Source organism: Gorilla gorilla, chromosome 13 (assembly GCF_029281585.2).
Source record: "Gorilla gorilla gorilla isolate KB3781 chromosome 13, NHGRI_mGorGor1-v2.1_pri, whole genome shotgun sequence".
Classification (NCBI taxonomy): Eukaryota; Metazoa; Chordata; class Mammalia; order Primates; family Hominidae; genus Gorilla; species Gorilla gorilla.
Genome location: NC_073237.2, coordinates 118,237,242 through 118,258,805, shown reverse-complemented (window position 1 = coordinate 118,258,805; position 21,564 = coordinate 118,237,242). Strand labels below are relative to the sequence as shown.

General features: G+C 47.1%; 1 protein-coding gene across 11 annotated transcripts in view; it reads left to right on the top strand.

Annotated features, from left to right (window-relative positions):
* The window catches only part of TTLL11 (tubulin tyrosine ligase like 11), a 276,253-nt gene that overhangs the window by 193,214 nt on the left and 61,475 nt on the right, over positions 1-21,564 (top strand). The window contains exon 1 of one of the 11 annotated variants that reach the window (XM_063696741.1): positions 18,877-18,955. The exons of the other annotated variants lie outside the window; for them this stretch is intronic. The gene's annotated coding sequence lies outside the window, so the exon portion shown is untranslated. Of the gene's footprint in view, positions 1-18,876; positions 18,956-21,564 lie in introns of those variants that run through there. 11 annotated transcript variants of the gene reach the window in all.

Genomic DNA, 21,564 nt, shown 5'->3' with positions numbered 1-21,564 from the left:
AAAAGAGAAGGGAGAAAGGGAGAAGAAGGAAAAACATCCATTTGATGGGGAGAAATGCAGTGAAATGAGGGAAAACACAGCAGCAGAGGCTGTGCCCGGTACAGTCAGGACCAAGGGGAAACTGAGTACCCAGGGATGCATCAGAATGGAGACATGGGCAGAGAAAGCTTCCCTGAGGAGGTGGCCTTTAAGGGCTCTCCTGCAATTGAGAACACCCTCCCGGGGCAGTTGGAGACTTCGCGCGTGCGAGCGTGTGTGTGTGTGTGTGTGTGTGTGTCTGGAGGGAAATGCCTGGGAAGGTGGGCTTGTGGGATGCGGGGTAGCCAAGAGTCAACATTCAGCAGGGACTTGCAGAGTGGGCTGGAAGCCTGGTGAGAAGGGAAAATTAGATCAATCTGGAGTCATCGCAGAGATGATGGCCGGAGCACTGATGAGGTTGAGTATCTGGAGAGAACAGAGAGAAAAATGAGCCGAAGCCAGGGCCTGAAGAATGACCGCAGCCCCCAGAAGAGGCAACAGCGAAGAGCAGCTCAGGCTGCTCAGGTTTGAGCCTCAGTTCTACCGCGTGCTAGCTGTGTGATCTCGAGTGAGGTGCTTAACCTCTCTGGGCCTGTGTCCTGCCTGGCAGGCTTGTTATGAGGTCTAAAAGCACCCAGTGGATATCCGCTGTGGAAAACCAGTATGGTTTTATTTTTTCATAACTGGAAAAAACTACTGCAAGCACATAGCCTCTGTGTGGGGGCGAGCCATGCCTTCTCTCACAAAGGTCCCCCTTTTGATCTTTTCCTGTGTGTGCATGGCTGGCTGGCTGACAGTCATTCAGGTTTCCTTAATAAGTCTATTGACTGCTAGACTGTTAGGTCAAACGCAAATTAATGTGGCCTGAATCAAATTTGTGGAATAGGTGATTGGTTGACACTGACTTTGCAGAGCCAGTTTGGGAAGCGGTCATAAGGAAAAGACCTACAGCTGACTCGAGGCGTGGTCTGTAGTGCGCGGCTGGTTCGTGCCTCGGATCCCTGTACGCGTTTTTCTTTTGGCGTGGGATGGCCATGACACCCACAAACAGAGCCCCATTCCCAGGCTAGCCGCAGCATCGTTTCCGAAATGATCTCGGCTGGAACAACCTGTTCCTCTTGCGGCGGGTGAAGGAGGTGCTTCCTCCTGCCTCAGGGCCAGGGTCTGCATCGTCATCCCTGCCACCCCGCCGCCAGGACCCCGCACTGAAGTTCAGGCACCTGCAGATGGCCTCCTGCACGCCCATCTATGCAACCTCGGACCCAGAAGTGTGAGTCCTGACTTATGTCCCGACCTGGGAGAAGTGTGAGTTCCGAATCATGTCCCGATTTCCAGGAGAAAGAGGGCCTTGGAGTCGAGACATGAGAGGGAAGAGGTAGGAGAGAAAGTGACACCGAAGAGGTTGGGCCCCAAGACTGTGTGTGAGATGGGAGAGCTGAGGGCAGCAGCTGGGGCTGTGGAACTGACCTCCAGGAGTGTTAAGAGGAAGATGACTAAAAGTGAAGGGCTGAGGGGTGGGTTCCTGGCCCACAATTGGGAACTCTAGGCTAAAGCCACCTAGCCCCGGAAAGGGGAGCCCGTGGTGGGCGCCGTAAGAAATGTGTCTATTCTTTCCAGATTAATCTGCTGCGCTGGACCAAGGTGGAACCATTCCCAGCATTCCGTGTCTTGGGTGGGAGCCAGAGGCAGAATTTAACGACTCCTGCTTATTCAGTTAGAGATAACAGAACCTGTAGATGGCGGAGCACACACACTCAAAAACACACACAACCAAACAAACGGACACACACACATACAATGACACACAGCCACACAAACGTACACAACCACACATTCATACACAACCACACATACACACACACACAAAACACCCACCACAGACACACACACCCACACCCACACACCCACACACAAACACACCCACACATACACAGACACACCCACACATCCACACAAATGGACACACACAGATACAATGACACAGTCACACAAACCCACACAACACATTCATACACACAACCACACATACACACATACACAAACACAAAAAACACCCGCACATCCACACAGACACACACACACACACCCCCACACACTAACACACAAAAAACACATACACACAAACACACCCACACATCCACACACAAACACACAAAGCCCACCGACACACTCACACTCACAAACACCATACCCACACATCCACACAAGACACAAACACACACAGACACAAACACACACACCCACACATCCACACACAGACACACACACAAAACACACCCACACAGACACACACAAACACCCACAGCCACCCATCCACACACAGACACACAAATACACCCACACATACAAACACACCCACAAACACAAAACACACCTACACATCCACACCCACACCCACACATCCACACACACACAAACACACAAATGAACACACACATAAATCACACACAGTCACACAAACCCATACAACCGCATTCGCACACACAAACACCACACATACACACAAAACATCCACACACACAAAACACGTCCACATATCTATACACACAAACACAAAACACACCCACATATTCATACATACACCCATACATCTACACACACAAACACAAAAAACACACCCACACATCCACACACACACAAACACACCCACACATAAGCACACACACCCACACACAAAACACACCCACACATACACACACACTCACATATAAAACACACCCACACATCCACACACACACTCAGAAACACACAAAACACACCCACACATACACAGATACACAAACACACAAAACATACCCACACATCCACACACAGACACACAAAACACACCCGCACATCCACACACAAAACACACCCACACATCCACAGACACACAAACACACACCCACACATTCACACACAGACACAAACACATCCACACACACCCACACATACACACAGACACACTCACAAACACAACCACACACGGACACACACAGATACAATCAGACACAAACCCACACAACCACACTTACGGACACACACAATAACACACAACCACACACACGGACGCACACAGATACAGTCACACACGGTCACACAAACCCAATCACACATTCACACAGACACACATAAACACACACAACCACACATACACACACAGACACTCATAAGCACACATGACCACATGTTCACACAGACACACATACACAACCACACACAGTCACACAAACACACAAACACACAGACACACACATATGTACAACGAAACACACAGTCACAGTCATACAAACACACAAAACTACACACAACCACACACACTAACACTCATACAACCACACATTTACACAACCACACAAGCGTGCACAGACACACACACAGCACACACTCATGCACACACAGTCACACAAACACACAATCATACAACCACACATCACACAATACACACACACGCACACAGTCACACAAACATAACTCTGTGCACACATACACAAACACAGCCACACAAACACACACACAAACATAGCTCACACAGACACACACACACAAATGAGGTTCATTGTGAACATTATCTGCAGCAAAGCAAAACGTTCCAGACATCTTTTCAAGATGAAAGAGAGAAGGATTCTGAAAACTCTGTAGGGTGTGAAGTGTGGAAGCTCATTGTTACTACATTTAAGACATGTAAGATAAAGATATATCTTTATTTAGTCCCCTGTCTTTATCTTTTCATTTAAACGAGCATAGGACTTGGCTAAAAAGGCTTTAATCAGTTTATTCCTGTCGTTGGTCCCACATCCCCTGACCCCCGCTGACTTTTCTTCTCAACCATGAATTCTCTCATCTTAATGTTTTTAGGGATTGGACCTTGAGGGTCCAATTTTTTAACCTTTTTTAAAAAAATTATACTTTAAGTTCTGGGATACACGTGCAGAAGGTGCAGGTTTGTTACATAGGTATACAATGTGCCATGGTGGTTTGCTACACCCATCAACCCGTCATCTACATTAGGTATTTCTCCTAATGCTATCCCTCCCCTAGTCCCCACCTCCCAACAGGCCCTGGTGTGTGATGTTCCCCTCCCTGTGTCCATGTGTTCTCATTGTTTCAACTCCCACTTATGAGTGAGAACATGTGGTGTTTGGTTTTCTGCTCCTGTGTTAGTTTGCTGAGAATGATGGTTTCCAGCTTCATCCATGTCTCTGCAAAGGACATGAACTCTTCCTTTTTTATGGCTGCATAGTATTCCATGGTGTATATGTGCCACATTTTCTTTATCCAGTCTATCATTGATGGGAATTTGGGTTGGTTCCAAGTCTTTGCTATTGTGACTAGTGCTGCAATAAACATATGTGGTGTGCATGTGTCTTTATAGTAGAATGATTTATAATCCTTCGGGTGTATACCCAGTAATGGGATTGCTGGATCAAATGGTATTTCTGGTTCCAGATCCCTGAGGAATTGCCACACTTTCTTCCACAATGATTGAACTAATTTACACTCCCACCAACAGTGTAAAAGCGTTTCTATTTCTCCAGAAATTTTCTGTGTCTCCATCTCAGCACTTCCTACATCCTGGTGTAAGTCTCTTCTTTTAGGGGTCTCCTGCACCAGGCTGTAGGCTCCTTGCAGGCAGGGACACTGTCTTATTTATTTTATAGACCCTGTGCCCAGTGCTTGGCATATAGGAGAGAGATGTCACATGTTTATCTGCTTGGTACCAACATGAAGACACTTAGTACCCATGGCTTTGCTCAAACATTTGGTGAAACGTGGAATCCAGGTGCTCATTACTTCCTCCCCACAGGTGTGGCTCGTGGTGGCCCAGCCCCTTAGAGCTTTGGAGGCCATCCTGCAGCTGCTCTCCAGATGATACTTACATTTTTCTCATGCAAAACAGCTTGCAAAGAATAGTTCACTGTGCTTTCTGATTTCAGCTTTCCAGATATCTGTATGCACAGAAAACAGATTCCCTGCAGTTTCTGACAGAATGTCTCCATCTAAGCTTAAGCTTTCAGAGCTTTCCATCCTTGGGTACTGCCCATTGAGTAGACGTAAGTGGGATAATCTTTGTCTCCCTTACCTACAGCTCTCTGTGGGGTGTGGTCCAGCAGATACAGGCAGAGGAATGGGATAGCAGATGTAGAGGTAATTAAACTATCCCCAGTTCTTCCTTGTTAAGTGGGAAGGAACATGGCAGAGTGGGGAAAGGACATGTTTTGATAACAGAAAGACTTGATATGAGTCCCTCTCCTGCCATAGACCTGCTGTGGGACACTGGGCAAATTATTCATCTTCTCTGAGCCTCAGGTTTCTCATCTGTAAAATGGGGATAATAGTACCCAACTCACGGGATTGTTGTAGAAGTTAGAGGTAATTTTTTGTAAAAGCATGGTCACAACTGTGTTAAATCTCACATGGCACCCCTCACACACACACACACATATGCATGCATGGAGAAGGCTAGAGAGGCAGACAGATAGACAGAGAAGAAATTCTGGAAATAAAACACCAACATGTTAACAATGGTCATAGGTACGTAATGGAATAAACTGTGATTTTTTTCCCTCTTTGTCTGCTTTTTGGTATATTTAACTATTTTTTTTACATGAACATATATTGACTTTATAATTAGGAAAATAGGAAATAAACTTAAAGGCATAAAATAGGAAAAAAGAAATAATATGCATTAAGTATCAGGCATAAATTGGCACTTGGTAAATGGTAGCTATTTTTACTAATTAGTTATTATGCCTAATAATAATAATTAGAACTAATGATTTCCTCTGGGACCATAGGTTGTGAATTAGTCTGTAGGTGGTGGTTGATGACTCAGAGCTCCCTTCCCAGTGAGGGGAGTTCTGGGTTCACTTCCAACTGGGGCCACCCTTCACGGCCTTCCTGATCCTTCTGCAACCCCCTGACTGCCAGACCTGACACTGCTCCCACAGCAGCCTCCTTCCCCACTCAAAGCAGTCCAGCAACAGTACTGCCAGTGGCCACGACAAAGGGGACCTCACTTCTGGGCAAGCAGAGGTATTTTCCAGGGAGGAGCTTCTCTTCCATGGAGAATGTGGCGGGACATTGCCATCCCTCTGTGGATGGCAGGTCATTCATTCAGGGGGACAGTAAGAGTAAAATTTCTTCTGTTTGGGTTGCAGAAAAGGTTCTTGATATGGTTTGGCTCTGTGTCTCCACCCAAATCTCATCTTGAATTGTAGCTCCCATAATTCCCACGTGTTGTGGGAGAGACCCAGTGGGAGATAATTGAATAATGGAGGCGGTTTCCCCCATACAGTTCTTGTGGTAGTGAATAAGTTTCACGAAATCTGATGGTTTTATAAGGGGAAACCCCTTTCGTTTGACTCTCATTCTCTCTTGCCACCACTTAAGAAGTGCCTTTTGCCTTCCGCCATGATAGTGAGCCGTCCCCAGCCACGTGGAATTGTGAATCCATTAAACCTATTTTTCCTCTCAGTCTTAGGTATGCCTTTATCAGAAGCATGCAGATGGACTAATACAGTTTCCCAGTAAGAGTTTCCAATGTCTAAAATGAACTTGATGCTGCTGATTGGAAGATTATATATATATATGTATATATGTATATATGTATATATATGTGTGTGTATATATATGTCTGTGTATATATGTATATGTATGTGTGTATATATATGTATATATATAAAGGTAGAAGGAGACTTTTTAACTTTCATAATCGATAGATATTATCATCACTACATATATAGTTTATATATATTTTTTATATATTTTTAATATATATTTATATATAAAACCTATAAATAGGTTTTATATTATAGTGATATTATCTCATATATATGTGTATATATATTATCATCATATATATACACACACATATATATATGATGATAATGGTGAGGATTTAGCCCAGGTGAGAATTTTAGACTAAACCCTCAAATCCTTTAGGGTCCAACAGGTTCAACCAGAGAGAATTGAAATTGTGCATAAAGGAAAGAGAAGGTGAAATTCCTATCTGGCTGAGTGACTATGAGCAAGTTAGACAACCTCTCTGAGCCTGTATCCTCAGGTGTAAAATGAGGGATCAGCACAGTTGGTCCTTGAAATCCCTGGAAGTTCTCAATTCTGTGACACGATGATTATAGATACAGTCAGTTCTGAGAAGAAAGTGAACTTGGACGTTTTCTGTGCTCAGTGAGCATGCTGCCAAAATGTGATGGATAAGACAGGAAAGGACAGGAATTTTTTCTGGGGCCGACACTTACCGGCTGGCCCCAGAGATGACAAATTATGGAAGGACTTCAGCTGGTGGCTTCTAAACAAAGGCAGCAGATCTTCCTAAATCGTTGTGATCCCGCTGTTGCATCAAAGGCTAGCACTGAACTGCTAGGTGTTAAATGCCTGCCTTGTGCCAGGCACGGTGGCAGATGTTGTACATATCATATGTGATCTCTGATCCTCGGGCAACCCTGCAGGAGTGGCATTGCCATTGTTTCAGGTTGAAGCAGTGGAGACTCTCGAGGTTGCTCGTGTTTTTCAGTAGATACTTTCTGTGCAGCTATGATGTGCTCAGTGAACAGCGCTGAGAATCCCAGTGTGAGCGAGGTCTTCCTGCCCTGGTGGAGCTGGCAGTTTAGAACAGCTAGAGATGAGTTTTAGGACTATTGTAATATAGCGTGAAAAGGGCTTCAAAAGGGGTTAAAAACAGGGTGTCATGGGAGCCTAGTGAAGGGGGCCCCACAAACCAGCAGAAGGGTGGGGCAAGGTGGAAGGAATGAAGTTCCAGGCGGAGGCCAGTTTCACGCAAAGGCTTAGGGTCTTTGTCTATCAGACAGCAGGAGGGCTTAGGGGGCAGGGCAGTGTGGCTGGAGCTTAAATAGGACTGTGGTCTGAGATGGGGCCAGAGAGGGACCCAAAGTTAAGGGCTTGACCAGGCCAGAGAGTTTAGGCTTCACTCTGCAGGCAGAGAAGAGCCAGTCATTCATGCATTCATGCACCCATTCATGCATTCATGCACCCATTCATGCATTCATGCACCTAGCCAGTGTTTATTGAGCACTTACTCTGCACCAGGATGGAGGAGTCAGCAGTGCACAAAACTGTCAACAACATCTGCCTTTGTGAACTGCCATTATTGATGGGAGGTGGAGGATGAGAGGACAGGAGATGGAAAATAAACAAAATAAATGAGTAAAATCTATACTGTGATGAGTGGTGATGAGCGCTATGGAGAAAATGAAGCAGGGAGAGCTCTGGAGGGCTGGGAAGAGTGTGGGCTGCACTTGTAAGCAGAGTGGTCGGGGGAGGCCTGCCTGAGAAGGGCACACTTGGACACACACTTGAAGGAAATGAGGGAGTGAGCCAGGGACAGGCTTGGGGGTTTTGGCTATGACATGAAGGACACATTGGAAGCGGAGGTTGCGAGCCAGGAAACAGGTGAAGAGGCTGTTGAAGTTCAGGTGACCCATGATGAGCTGACAAGTGATGGCAGAGATGTGTGTGAACTGCAGTGACAGGAGGGATAGGACTTGGCTGGCTTGATGCTTGTGAGGGGAGAGGGAGAATGAATCTCTTCTCTCTGGTTTCTGGCCCAGACACTGGATGGATGGGGAATCCCTCCTCTGAGTCAGGAACAAAGCTGGAGGCTCAGAATTGGGGTAGAAAAATGACTAACTGAAAAGTAACTTGCCCTGTACACCTTGTTCATAGCAGCATTATTTACAATGTCCATGAATGAATGAATGAATGAATAAACAGACTCAGCCTTTAAAAGGAAGGATATTCTGAAACATGCTACAGCATGGATGAACCCTTAGGACATTATGCTAAGTGAAATAAGCCAGATACACAGGACAAACACTATATGATTCCACTTTCCTCCCCAGCCCCACCCCCCCCCCCACCCCGCCCAAGATGGAGTCTTGCTCTGTTGCCCAGGCTGGAGTGCAGTGGTGCGATCTTGGCTCACTGCAACCTCCGCCTCCTGATTTCAAGTGATTCTCCTACCTCAGCCGCCAGAGTAGCTGGAATTACAGGCAAACGCCCGCACGCCCTGCTGATTTTTGTATTTTTAGTACAGATGGGGTTTCACCATGTTGGCCAGGCTGGTCTCAAACTCCTGACCTCGTGATCCACCCATCTCGGCCTCCCAAAGTGCTGGGATTACAGGCGTGAGCCACTGCGCCCAGCCATGATTCCACTTGTGTGAGGCACCTAGAGTAGTCAAATTCATAGAGTCAGAAAGTAGAGTGGTGGTTGCTGGGGGTGATTTGGGGGAATCGAGAGTTATTGTTTGATAGGGACAGAGTTTCAGTGGAGAACGATGAGAAAAGTTCTGGAGATGGAAGGTGATGATGGCTGCACAGCAATGAACGTACATCATGCTGCTGAATTACACACGTAAAACAGTTAAAATGGTAAATTGTATGTTATATATATTTTTCCAAAAATTAAAAAAGTATTCCAAGTAATTTGCCCAAAATCACGTAGCGAGCAAATCCAGCCCAACTCCAGAGCTCCTCGTGCACCTCCAGCCTTTTATTCTGAGCTCTCTCTGTCTCTCACTATTCCCTCCCTGTCTTCTAGGCTGGCTTTGATTACTTGGTAAAATTACTTCACTTCTCTGGGCCTATTTTTCCCCATCTGTAAAGTAGAGATACCTCATAGGGTTGTTGTGAGAATTAAATGAATCCATGCACCTAACATGCCTGCCACAGAGTAAACTCACGATGTATTAGTTACTATTGCTATTCTAATGTCAGAACAACCCAATCCAGGTAAAACAGCGCAGACCTGGAGTAAAATCCATGCTCTAGCACTTGGGAGCTATGTGTCCTTGGGCAAAGCACTGAACTGGCTTAAGCCTCAGTTTCTACCTATTATCAAGCGCTATCTGGGCTGATAGTTCCTGCCTGGCAGGGCTGAGAGCAGGACTAAATCGGACCTGTGTCCAAGGCCCCCAGTCCAGTGCCTGCATGTCAGCCACAACCTCCAGTCCATAGCGGCTGTTACTGTGTGGACACAGGATCACAGTTATGCAAGGAAAAATTCACATAGTGACCTGACATTTTTTTCTACTTCCATGCCATTTTATAGGCAGAAATAGCACCCCCCTGCTCGTAGTTGACGTATTTGAAGATCCTGAAGCCATATCTTTGTGCAGGCTTCAGTAATGTGTCTGTGTCTAATTTATTCATTTTACAAAGGGGACTGATTCAGCCAAGTCTAAGTAACATTGACTGACTCCCTGCTCCGGGCCTGGCCCCATGCTGTTGCTGGAGACTCAGAAATGAGTCAGACACAGCCCCTGTCTGCAAAGAGCTGAACTGGCCCAAAGAAGAGCCAAGGACGTTGTCACAGCAAACTGCACTAGGAGTGCAGAAACCCGGGTTCTTTCCTGAGCCCTAAAACCTAAGTGCTGGGAAACCTTGAACAAGCCACACCTCCCATCTCCAGAACTTGTCTACAGGCAGAATGAGGACCTTGAACTTGCTGGTCTCTATGGCTTGAAGCTATTTCCTCTTCAGATGTGTTGACTCCTTTGCCCAGTGCTCTCTGGGAGCAGTAAGGGCACAGGATAATTAGGGGAGGTTATACCAGAGCCACTGCCATCTGAGCTATAAAGACTTGGCGTTGGGACCTTCTCGGTCAGCCAGGATAGGCTTAACCCTATGGCATCCTGGGATCCCAGCAGCGGTCTGGTGAGGAAGGGGAGGGGGATAGAGCCAGGAACTGGAGAGGGGACCTGGGCCAAGGCTGCAGGCCAGTGTCCCACCCGGGTGAGCAAAGAGGGTTTAAGAGTGGAGGCTCCAATAGCCAGGGCAGCTTCAGGCTAACTGGGCTCCCGGGGCCAGGAAGCTGACTCACCCCAGACCCCCACTGGGTGCTGGGGCTGCCTGGGGGCCCCCAGGCAGTTCAGGCCTGACTCCCAAGCAGCACACCAGACACCAGATGTATTCCAGACTTGATCTGTGTGCCGAGGGAAGGAGCTCACATCCCACTCCTCCCCTGGGAGGAAGGACGGGGGACAGCTTGCTGTGGGGGAGGCACTTTCTTCGTGGGGGATCTTGAAGCATTTGCTTCATTGGCCCAAGTTTCCCCTCGCCTGTGGGAAAGTATCCCAGCTCTCCTCGCTGTGGTCGGCCTTCTGGCCGTCTCTCTATCCCATGCCAAGGCATAGTCTGCTCATTTCACGCGGGACACCGAGCTAGTGCTTTCTTATCTCAGGCCAGAATTGAGTTGAAGCCGGCAGAGCTGAGCTGAGATCCTGGGATCATTGGTATGTGCACTGGCATCGCGATTCCTAGTCAAATTCTTGGTAGCCAACCCAAGTCGATTAACGTGGGGAAGAGAAATTGCAGGTTATCATTCAACCACCATTGCCATCCATATGCATGAAGCCTGGGGACCTGACTCCCTTGCAGAATGAAGCATAACCTTTGGAGGGACCAATTTCAGAGAAATCGCCACCACTACCTCCACCCACTCTCACCGCCTCCCTGCAAGCCAGAATGAGTGTTGCTTTAGCTCTGTGGCAGCAAAGGAAGCCGCTTGGTCTGCCCACATGCCATATATGTTCTCAAAGAGTTTGATGGGCTTCTGCCACTTAAGAAATTGGTCACATTTAGAGATATTCGCTTCAGTGAACATGTCATGGCTGTATATAGGAAAAACATACTATTATCTCTAGAGCTTGCCTGAAACAATAGGCTTGTTCCTGAAACAGATGTTTTGTGAAACCCACCGTGACAGGCTCATCATCCTGGGCTGGAGATGGGCCAGTACTTAGTTACCAGCCTCGCAAGGACACCAACATCTCTGCCGGCTGCCTGTTCATCCCACGCAGCTGAGCTCAGAGGGAGATACTCCCTGTGGCTCCTCCTTCTGGCTTGTGGGTTCTGAAGTTAAACATTTTACAAGCTTGAGAATGTAGACAGAGGCAGTCAGCCAGGTGTGCCTTGGGAAAGAAGTTTCCAGGATATCGACTGAGAATGTTTTAGTGCTGTTCAGCTAGCATCTATTGAGGGCCTACTGTGCACCAGGCACTATTCTAGTTGCTTCCAGTTACACGATCTCACAGTAACCCCCAAGGGTACCTAGGTTGGACATAAGGACACTGGACTCTTACACCAGTTTCCTAGGGCTGCCTAAAAAGTTACCTCAAACTGCGTGACTTAGAACAACAGAAATGTCTTCTTTCACAATGCTGGAGGCCAGAAGTCTGAGAGCAGGGTGTCCGCAGGGCCATGCCCCCTCCAAAGCTCTAGAGGAGAATCCTTCCTTGCCTTTTCCAGCATTTGGTAGCTCTTGGCCAGGTAACATGACTCCAGCCTCTGCCCTCGATTCCCATGGCCTTCTCCTCTGTGTATGTCTGCATCAAATCTCCCTCTATCTCTCTCCTATAAGAACATCTGTCCCCAGATTTAGGGCTCTCTCTAAATCCAGAATGATCTTGGGATCCTTAATTATATCTGCAAAGACTCTTTTTTTCCAGAAAAGGTCACATTCACAGGTTTCAGGGGTTAGGACTTGGATATATCTTCTGGGGGACAGTGTTCAGCCCACTGCAGCCTTCCAGCTGTTACCTAATGGTTCCCCCAAAGTCACATATGGAGAAGGGGTCTCATAGGGCACGGAACCCAGGCTGGTCAGCTCTGAGCTAAGACAGTCTATGGAGCTTTGATCAGGTGGCACTCATCAGGTGCTGCAAGGCAGGCCCTGGTGTCAGTGCTGAGATATAAACATGAAGTGATGGGCCCTGTTCCTAAGAAAGTTATAGGCTGGGCCCGATGGCTCATGCCTGTAATCCCAGCACTTTGGGAGTCCAAGGCAGAAGGTTTGCTTGAGCCCAGGAGTTAGAGGCCAGCCTGGACAACATAGAGAAACTCTGTCTCTACTAAAGATACCAAAACTAGGCAGAAGTGGTGAACTGTGCCTTTAGTCCCAGCTACTTGAGAGGCTGAGGCAAGAGGATTGCATGAGGCCAGGAGTTTGGAGCTGCCATGAGCCATAATCACACCATTGCACTCCAGCTGGTGCAACAGAGTGAAACCCTGTCTCAGAGAAAGAAAAGAAAGAAAGAAAAAGAGTTGTGGTTGAGTGGGAAGGAGCTATGCCTATTGGTTCAGAGTCAGAGTTCTGAGTCCAGCCAATCCAGAATCATAAGCCGGCTTTGCCACTTCTAAGCTGGATGACCTTGGGCAAATTATGCCATTTTTCTGTGTCTCATAGGGAAACGGTCTCTTATGGAAACTGGGAATCATATGAAGAATCCTAACCTCAAAGGGTCGTGGTGAGAATCAAATGAGGGGATGTGCTTAGCACACAGGTGTCCAAGCAGCGAGAGCTCCAGCATCCTGACCCCACAGCCTTTGTGGTTAACCACTGCTCACTGCTTTCCACTTGCTAGGATGCCCCAGAATATTTGAATCAGAGCCTCCAAATGGAAAATGGACAGTGGAAGACTTCTGTACAAGTCCCCAGAAACCAGGCTGAGGAAGAGGGAGAATCCGAAGCTGACTTCAGGGTTTTGAGCTTGACTCACTGGGGGGATGAAGTTGCCAGTAACAACATGGAAATAGCAAGAAGCAGGTTCAAGGGGATGTATTATCTTCATCCTGGAACATTGGATTACTGAGATGCAAGTGGGCTATCTGGGTGGATTTTCTGGCAGGTGTTGGACTTCCAGAAAATGATTCTTCAAAGCTACATGAAGACTAAGAGTGTGGGAAATAATTGATCCCATCTGGGCAAATTCAAGTGTTTTCCTGGGTGAAGACTTCTGGGGGCAGAGAGCAAACTAGAAAACAGAAAACAGAAGTGGGTACTCATGGGTTTGTGGTCACGGCATTCAGTTTTCTTGCCTGCAGAGTGCGTGCCTTGCTTTGTTCTTCCCAAGCTGTTGTTGAGGCTGCATTAGGTCAGGAATGGGAAATTGCCCTGTAGATTGTGCCCTGAGCTGTGGTGAGAGGCAGCAGACAGTAGCGTCAACCCCAGTCTCCCAAATGCTGAGCAGGACAGGAGAGGTACAAGTGAAGTGCCCCCTGTCTCTGTGTCATAGCTGAGAAATTAATAATTGTTCCCTCTTCTGGTTTGAACTGGCCTTTTGAATAGGCTCTAAATTTGTTCATAATTGCCAAAGGAACGACACAATAAAAACTGGAATTTCTCCATTCCCTGGCAAGGGGGGTGCATTTGCCAGTGGTTTTTTTTGTAAAAGTGGGTGTTTTTGTACTTCTCTCCCGAGCATTGTGGAGCGTTTCTGCTGCCCCTCATCCCTGGACCACCACCTCCCACACATCCCCCTTGCCCTCTCCCTCTCCCACGTGTGTGTTTGGCAGGACGGGGTAGGTCAGTGGACGTTGCCATGACAACTGAGAAAGAGACAGCTCTGACTTCAGCTCCGCGCTTGTTAGTAGGGAAACTAAAAGAGTCGCTTTTGTTTTCTTTCTTGGGGGTTGGGATGCCCACCGCATTCCTGTTGGCATGGAAACCTGTGGCTCCCACCGGGTGAGTCGGTCAAGTGGGGTAATAATTGATTTGAATGGGTGTTGGGAGAGGCTACTGTGAGGAGGCAGGACCCTGTGGGTCTGGCCATTGTGTCGCCATAAACACACTGCTCCTTAGGGCTGTCCCTCTGGGAGGGGGAGGGGGATGGGGACGGCAGCCTCTAGACCCCAGTCTGTGCATCTGCAAATCTCTGGGATTTTTAAGCCATCTTGTATCGCGGACCAGTGATGTGTCTGGCATTCTCCCGGGTTCTTTACATTTGGTATTCCACTTCGTGCTCACTAAAGCCCTGTGGGTTTGGTGCTGTCACCACTTTGCAAATGAGGAAACTGATGCTCAGTGAGGTTAAGTACCTTCCCCAAGGTCAGTCAGCCAGGAAGTGGCAGTGTCAGAGCTGAAGCCCAGGCCTGCATGATTCATCCTCCCTGCAGCTCTCGCCACTCTGCTGCCTGCCTTAACCTTGCGCTTGAACTTACACAGTCTCTCTAGAGTCTCCAGAGCCATCAGGGAGGCATCATCTAAAAAATGTACCTTGATAACTAAACATTTAGTACTTCTGTGAGAAACACCACTGCAAACTGTCTGGATGTCTGCTTGGGGAATTGTGCAGTGACAAGAGAAATTAAATACTTTAATGGATTTTGACAACAACTGTATGTTCAGGGAATTCAAATTGCATAAAGTAAAAAGTTAGACTTTCTCTCTGGACCTGACTGCTAATAGGCATGCCTAATTTATTAGTCAGATTCTTTAAAAAATCTAATCTTGATAGGACCAAAGTTCTTTGAGGAAAGAATGTCATGGGTCGAAGGAGGCCGCCAAATCTTCCTGGAGGAGGTGGGGCTTGAGTTGACCCAACATCCCTGGCTGCAGAGTTAGTACTCAATAAATATATGTCAAAGGAGTCATATAACAGCTACCATTTCTTTTGTACTTACGATGTTCCAACCAGGGTGCCAGCCCCTTGTTTATACCACCCCATCAAGTCCCTCAACACCTCTGGAGAGTGGATTCTATCATCCATCTCCCTTTTACAGAAGAGAACCAGAGGCTGAGTGTTGATCTCCATTTCCTAAGGCCACACAATTGGTAAGGGGTGGAACCAGAATGACCGTTATTCTCATCACCATAAATTATTAATGTGGTATTTTTGCCCTAAAGATGGGTTTATAGACCCATAAGCTGAAAAATGACGCCCAAAGGTCACCCTGCCCATTTTCTTGTCTTCAGGCAAAATTACCCCAAATTCTTCATGTTCTCTGTCTTAAAGAATACTTTACTTACACAGTCATGTATCAGCATGTCTTTTTTGTATCACTTATTAGATGTACAGTACTGCCAAAGGAACAAAAATGGATTCTATTTCTGGCAAACTCAGAGTCTATCAGGAAAAAGAAGCCACAAACTTAAATGACTGTGATATAAATTTAGAAAATGATAAATTCCACTACGAAGTACTGTGGGAATCAGGAAGAGAGTATTTCTGAGTGGGAAGGATCCAGGAAGGCTGTGGGCTGGTGTCTAGAGTGAGCTTGGAAGAATGAGCAGGATTTGGACTTGGCTGTCGTGAAGGGGTGGGCAGGACAGAGGCATCCCAGACACAGAGAGGTGGCACGAGGTACAGGCCATCGCGTTTGTGAATAAGAACGCCCAGGAAGACTGTGGGCAGGGAGCAGGTCAAGGACAGGGGCTTAGAGGACCACCTACTACTAAGGGTCCTAGAGGAGGGAAAACAGAGGATGGAAAAACACCACGGAGAGTACATGGGTGCAGGAGCCAGGAAATGAGACGTTCAGGAAGACAGTGGTCAGCTTCACTGAATGCTGTGAACAAGCAAGATTGGAGAAAGATTAAGAAGATCAGTGACAATTAGGAGGTGCGTGGTCACCCTTGAGAGAACAGTATGTGGGCAGTGGAGGCAGAAGCCAGTGTGCTCGTGCTGCGGCCAGGAGGGGACCATGCACATGGAAAGACTTCCTCTAGGTCACGCTCTGCCAGGCCAGGGCGCTGACTACAGTCTTCTAGGGGTGGACCAGCAGTGAGCCCCCTTGACCTAGCCTCCCTGGAAGCCTAGGGTCTTAAGCATCAGACAGGTCCTGGTTACCAGTTGATACTGTTTAGGAGGCACGTGACTTTGAGTGTTGTGTTTAACCTGAGCTTAGCTTTGTTTGTTCAGTCACAGCAGCTAACACTTACTGAGTGCTTGCCACATTCCAGGTATGGCTCTGAATGGATTAGCCCATTTAATTCTCACAACAATGCTGGGACATAGGGAGAATTATTATCCCTATTATACAGATGAAGACATCAAGGCATGAGCAGGATAAGAGACTTTTCGAAGATTACCAGCTAGTTGGGAACAGGAGCAGGATTCCAACCCACGCATTCTGGCTCTGGAGGTGCATCTTAATATCTCCATCTTAAGGTCTCTGTGTGGTTTAACCAGGGTAATTAATGCCTGTTAGAGTCTCTGGCCCAAAGGAGGGGCTCACTAAGAGTGATTCCCTTTTTCCCCTGACCAAATACAAATGCAAGGTCAGGACACCCTTGTCTGAGAAAGGTCTGTGGGATCTGCCTCGTAAGGCCTCATTCACATCAGTGCAAATCCCATACAGAATGGCACTCAAAAATTGCTTTGGAAAGTGGGATACAAATGTCATGAACTCCTGGCGTGATGCTGAGTGAAGCTGGTTTTGTGTTCAACACCTGTACCGCAGGAATTGACCGATGTGCCAGCGCAGGTAAGTGGCGAGAGCCCTCAAAGCAAATCAGTCAGTGATGAGTGAAATTAACAAAGTGTGCAGATTTCATCTGCAATCTGAAGAGGGAGTATCTGACCTGGGATATGCCTACGGAATTACTGAATAAGGGTTCATCGGGTGCTCAGTGTATAGAAGAGAATTAAGATTACCATAGAAAATGAACTGGGTTTAGATGAAATTGAATGTCAAAAAGAAATTACAGTCTAGGCAAAGAATAACTTTTACACATGGCTTCCCCCAACGTATTGTCTGTATTCACATAGCCCTATACTTTGGTGCAGAACTGTGTTTAAACACTAAAATGCTTTGTGTTGCAGATAGGCACTGAGTATGTAATTAAAAGGATCCCTTCATTAGCAGAGCTGTACAATGAAAGCTCAAGTTGGCCTTTTCTGCTAATTTTGGAGGTGGTAAAACAGGCTAATACAACCACTGATTACAATTGTCATATAGACAGTCTCTTGCTGTTGCCATTAGGAAATTTTTGTTCTCCCAGAGTAGAGACAGGCTTTTCCCAGGGACTGTGAGAGAACAAGAGGAAAAAAAGATTCATGCTGGCAACCAGAAGTAGAGGGGTGTAGAAATACAGGGGTAGTGCAGGGGTTTAACACGTGGGCTGTGGAGACAGACCACCCAGGTTCCAATCCCAGCCTCCTTGCTTAGGCCATTGACTTAACCTTCCCACGCTTCAGCGTCCTCAGGTGTAAACTCACGTTAGTAACTGTGACTAACTAATTGGATTGTTGTGAGAGTTCACTGAAATAATGACTGTATTCATTGTCAGATATTTTTAAGCACCTACTGTGTACCGGGAGCTGTGCTGGGGCTGTAGGTATAGTCATAAACCAGGCAGTAATGGTGCCTGCCCTTCTGGGAACTTTCCGTCTAGAAAAGAAATAGGCATTAAGCAGACAGTTATGCAAATAGCCATTGGAGTGTGATAACTACTCTGAAGAAAAAATAATGTATACTGTGGGCTTAGCATTGTGCAAGATGCAGATTGAGTTCTCAATAAATTTCTTGATGATGATGATGAAATACTAAGTCGGGGAGGTTATAGAGAAAGGAATGGTTGATTCTATCTCCAAAAGCCGTGGAAAGCATTTTGGGAAAGGTGAGAAAGAATCTTAAATTTGAAAGATGGGTGTTTTTCTAGTGGATCATTTATAAAAGGAGGGAGGGATGTGGATGCGGAGGATGAGGGAGGCAGCAACCGGGCCATGCAGACCTGGAATGCTCTCTCAGGCCTGGGGACCTTGTTCACCGTGCCTTGGGCAGTTGGTGCAGGCAGGGCTTACACTTCGAAAAATCTTTCTCTGGGTTCCAGAGAAAAGCTAAGCACCAGCCAATTCATCTACGGAAAGGCAGTGGCCAACTATTCAGTAGCTTTAAAGGGGGCTCTGAAGTCCTTCAGGCAAAAGGCATTCTCCTCCCTTTCTGCCAAGGTGGCTAGAAGAGTCTGAGCTTTTCATTCAGAATTTTGGCCACTCTGGCATTTATGCTCAATAGCTGTGTCATTTTTTTTTCTTCTTTTTCTTTCTTTTTTCTTTTCTTTTTCTTTTTTTAAACACAGGGTCTTGCTCCATCTCCCAGGCTGGAGTGCAGTGGCACAGCTCACGGCTCACTGCAGCCTTGTTTCCCGGGTTCAAGCAATCCTCCCACCTCAGCCTCCCAAGTAGTTAGGACCGCAGGTGCGTACCACCAGAGCTGACTAATTTTTAATTTTTTGTAGAAGTGGGGTCTCGCTATGTTGCCCAGGCTGGTCTAGATTCAGGGCTTCAAGCAGTTCTCCCACCTCAGCCTCCCAAAGTGCTAGGATTATAGGCATGAGCCACTTAACTCTCCCTTCTTCTTCACTCTTTTTTATCTCAAAGGCTCTGGATGAGAAGTCCAGGGGCCTTAGCCTGCCTTTGCCACCCCTGTGTGATGCCTCACCTCAAGCCAGTGACTTGGCCCCACTCTGTATGTATTTCAGAAGGAAAATGACACATGGTCATTGCTAGTGCCCCTTCTAACTCAAAATCTGACTTTTTCTGTACCTGGGCAGCAGCAAAGTTCTCTCTCACGCATTACTTCATCCTCAATAGAGAAGGAGGGTGTCAGAGCAGGTGCAGTGAACTCCCCAGCCAGGCCTGAGAAAATGAGGCACACGTGGAGGGTTTGTTAGGTGGTCCTGGACAGCCTGGAATGAGAGTTTCCCAAGAAGGAGCAGTGGAGGAGCAGAAAGTCAATCTAGTGTTTGGTTACATGGGGTGGGGAGTGAGGCAGAAACCCCATATTCTCCTGAGGTCCTTGGGGTGAATACCAGTCTCTCCTACTGAGGGCTGGTGACTAGACAGTGGGCCCCTTGAGATGATGACACTCATGAGAGAAAGATGTCAGTGGTTATAATCCAAGTGGCAAACAGGTATTGAGGTGCTGTGTCCATCTTCTCTGCTAATCCTAACACCAGTCCTATAGGTTAGGTGCCATTATTATTCCCATTTTATATTAGAGGAGACTAAAGCTTTGAGACTGTATGACTTGCCCAAGGTCACACAGCTTGTGAGTGGCAGAGCTGGGATTTCAACCATGCCCTGATCTACCCACAAAGCCCAAACTCCAGACCCCCTGCACCACCAGCCCCACAGCCCAGGGAGGAGGAGGCGACTGGAGCACCCCTCCTTGGCCTATGTGTACAAAATGTTTCATTGCCTCTGACCGTGCTGCAGGCCCAGTGGGCAAGAGGGACAATGGCGAAGACACGCACTCCATGCTCAGGGCCGGCAGGGCAGAGAGCCCTGTTGGAAAAGAAGCTTATTGGGAGGTCTTTGTAAAATGAGCTGTCAGCTCCTTCATCCGTAAAATGAGAGGGCTGGGTGCAGTGACCCCAAAAGGCCTTTCCAGCTCTGAAATAGCATGAGTTCTGGGTCCGTGGGAGCCAGGGCATTAGAGTAAGTCCTTATGCTTGTCCTTCAGTTAATGCGTCGCCTGGTCCTGCAGGAAAATGCGCCTGCAGCAACCCCAGGCCTGGCAGCTCTGGGAATCCATCCCCAGGCAGGGAGAGACCTAGTCTGCTGTTGTCGCCATGGGGTCCTTTGTTAATTCATATAGTCGACACACATTACAAACATTACATGTCAGCAATTCTTGGGAGCCCGGAATGTAAAGTAACAGATTGACTTGTTTGGCAAACAAAACGAAGCAGCCAGATGAGCACTGGTACCCTCCCGAGAAGTCACATTGAGGACAGTTACAAGCCCCCAAGCAGATTCATCTTGATGCTTTGTGGAAAGCCTGTTTTGAGTCCTAAACAATGTGGCCGTTTTGTGCTAGGCGTAGGCTCCATCCTCCTGCTTTAGCCTCACACCACCCCATAGAGCCAGAGACTTCTCTCCATTGCAAGGGAGGGGAAAATGAGTTCAGTGAAGTTGTATAACTACATCAAGTGAGCATGATGGCGTGGAAAGCGCCTGGACTTTGAGGTCAAAGCTGAGCCACCTTAGGAAAGTAGGTTAACCTCTCTGAAGCTCACTTTTCTCATCAGTGAAATGGGACCATTTGTAATACCTAATTCATAGGATTCTTGCTAGGGTCAAAGGAGATGTTACAAATAACCGGCCTGACTCTCCAGGTCCTCAGTCAGTGACTGACAGCTCCCCGTGTAAGGAGGCTGCATGATGCAGTGGTTAGAAACAAGGATGCTGGAGCCCGCCTGTCTGGGTTTCTTTCCCAGGTTCAAAACACATTGGTTCATATCCTTGTGCCTTGGTTTCCTCATCTGTAAAATGGGGATCATATTAATAATAACACCTGCTTCATAGGATTTTATCAAGCTTAAATTTTTTTAAATTGCAGTTCCTGGCACATAGTATGTGCAATTAATATCATCACTATTGTGTTTTGTTGTGTTTTGATGTTTTGTTGCTGTTGATGATATGTTACAGAGGAAAGTGATCAAGCCAGGTGGAAGTGGCCTGACCAGGGTTTGTGGGGAGGAAGGGTCATTGCGTGAAGGGGAATAGGTGGGAATAGGCTCAACATGGGTCTAGGTCTTAGAGGGACTTGGATGGCAGACAGAGCTCTCTCATTAAGTCCTTTCCTTGTCACTGTGGAAGCCCACGCCTCACCTGTTTTAGAGTCTATCACCTTCCCTTCAAGTTGCCTAGCATCACCCATCAGGCAAATGGAGCTTCTGTGATAGCAGAGATTTATCAAGCAACAGAGCTGGGCTATACAGTAAAGTTTATTTTTAGCGACTTCATCCTCCAGTTCTTTAAATTAGCTGCAGGGCTAATTTAAGGGACTTCTTTGGTGCATG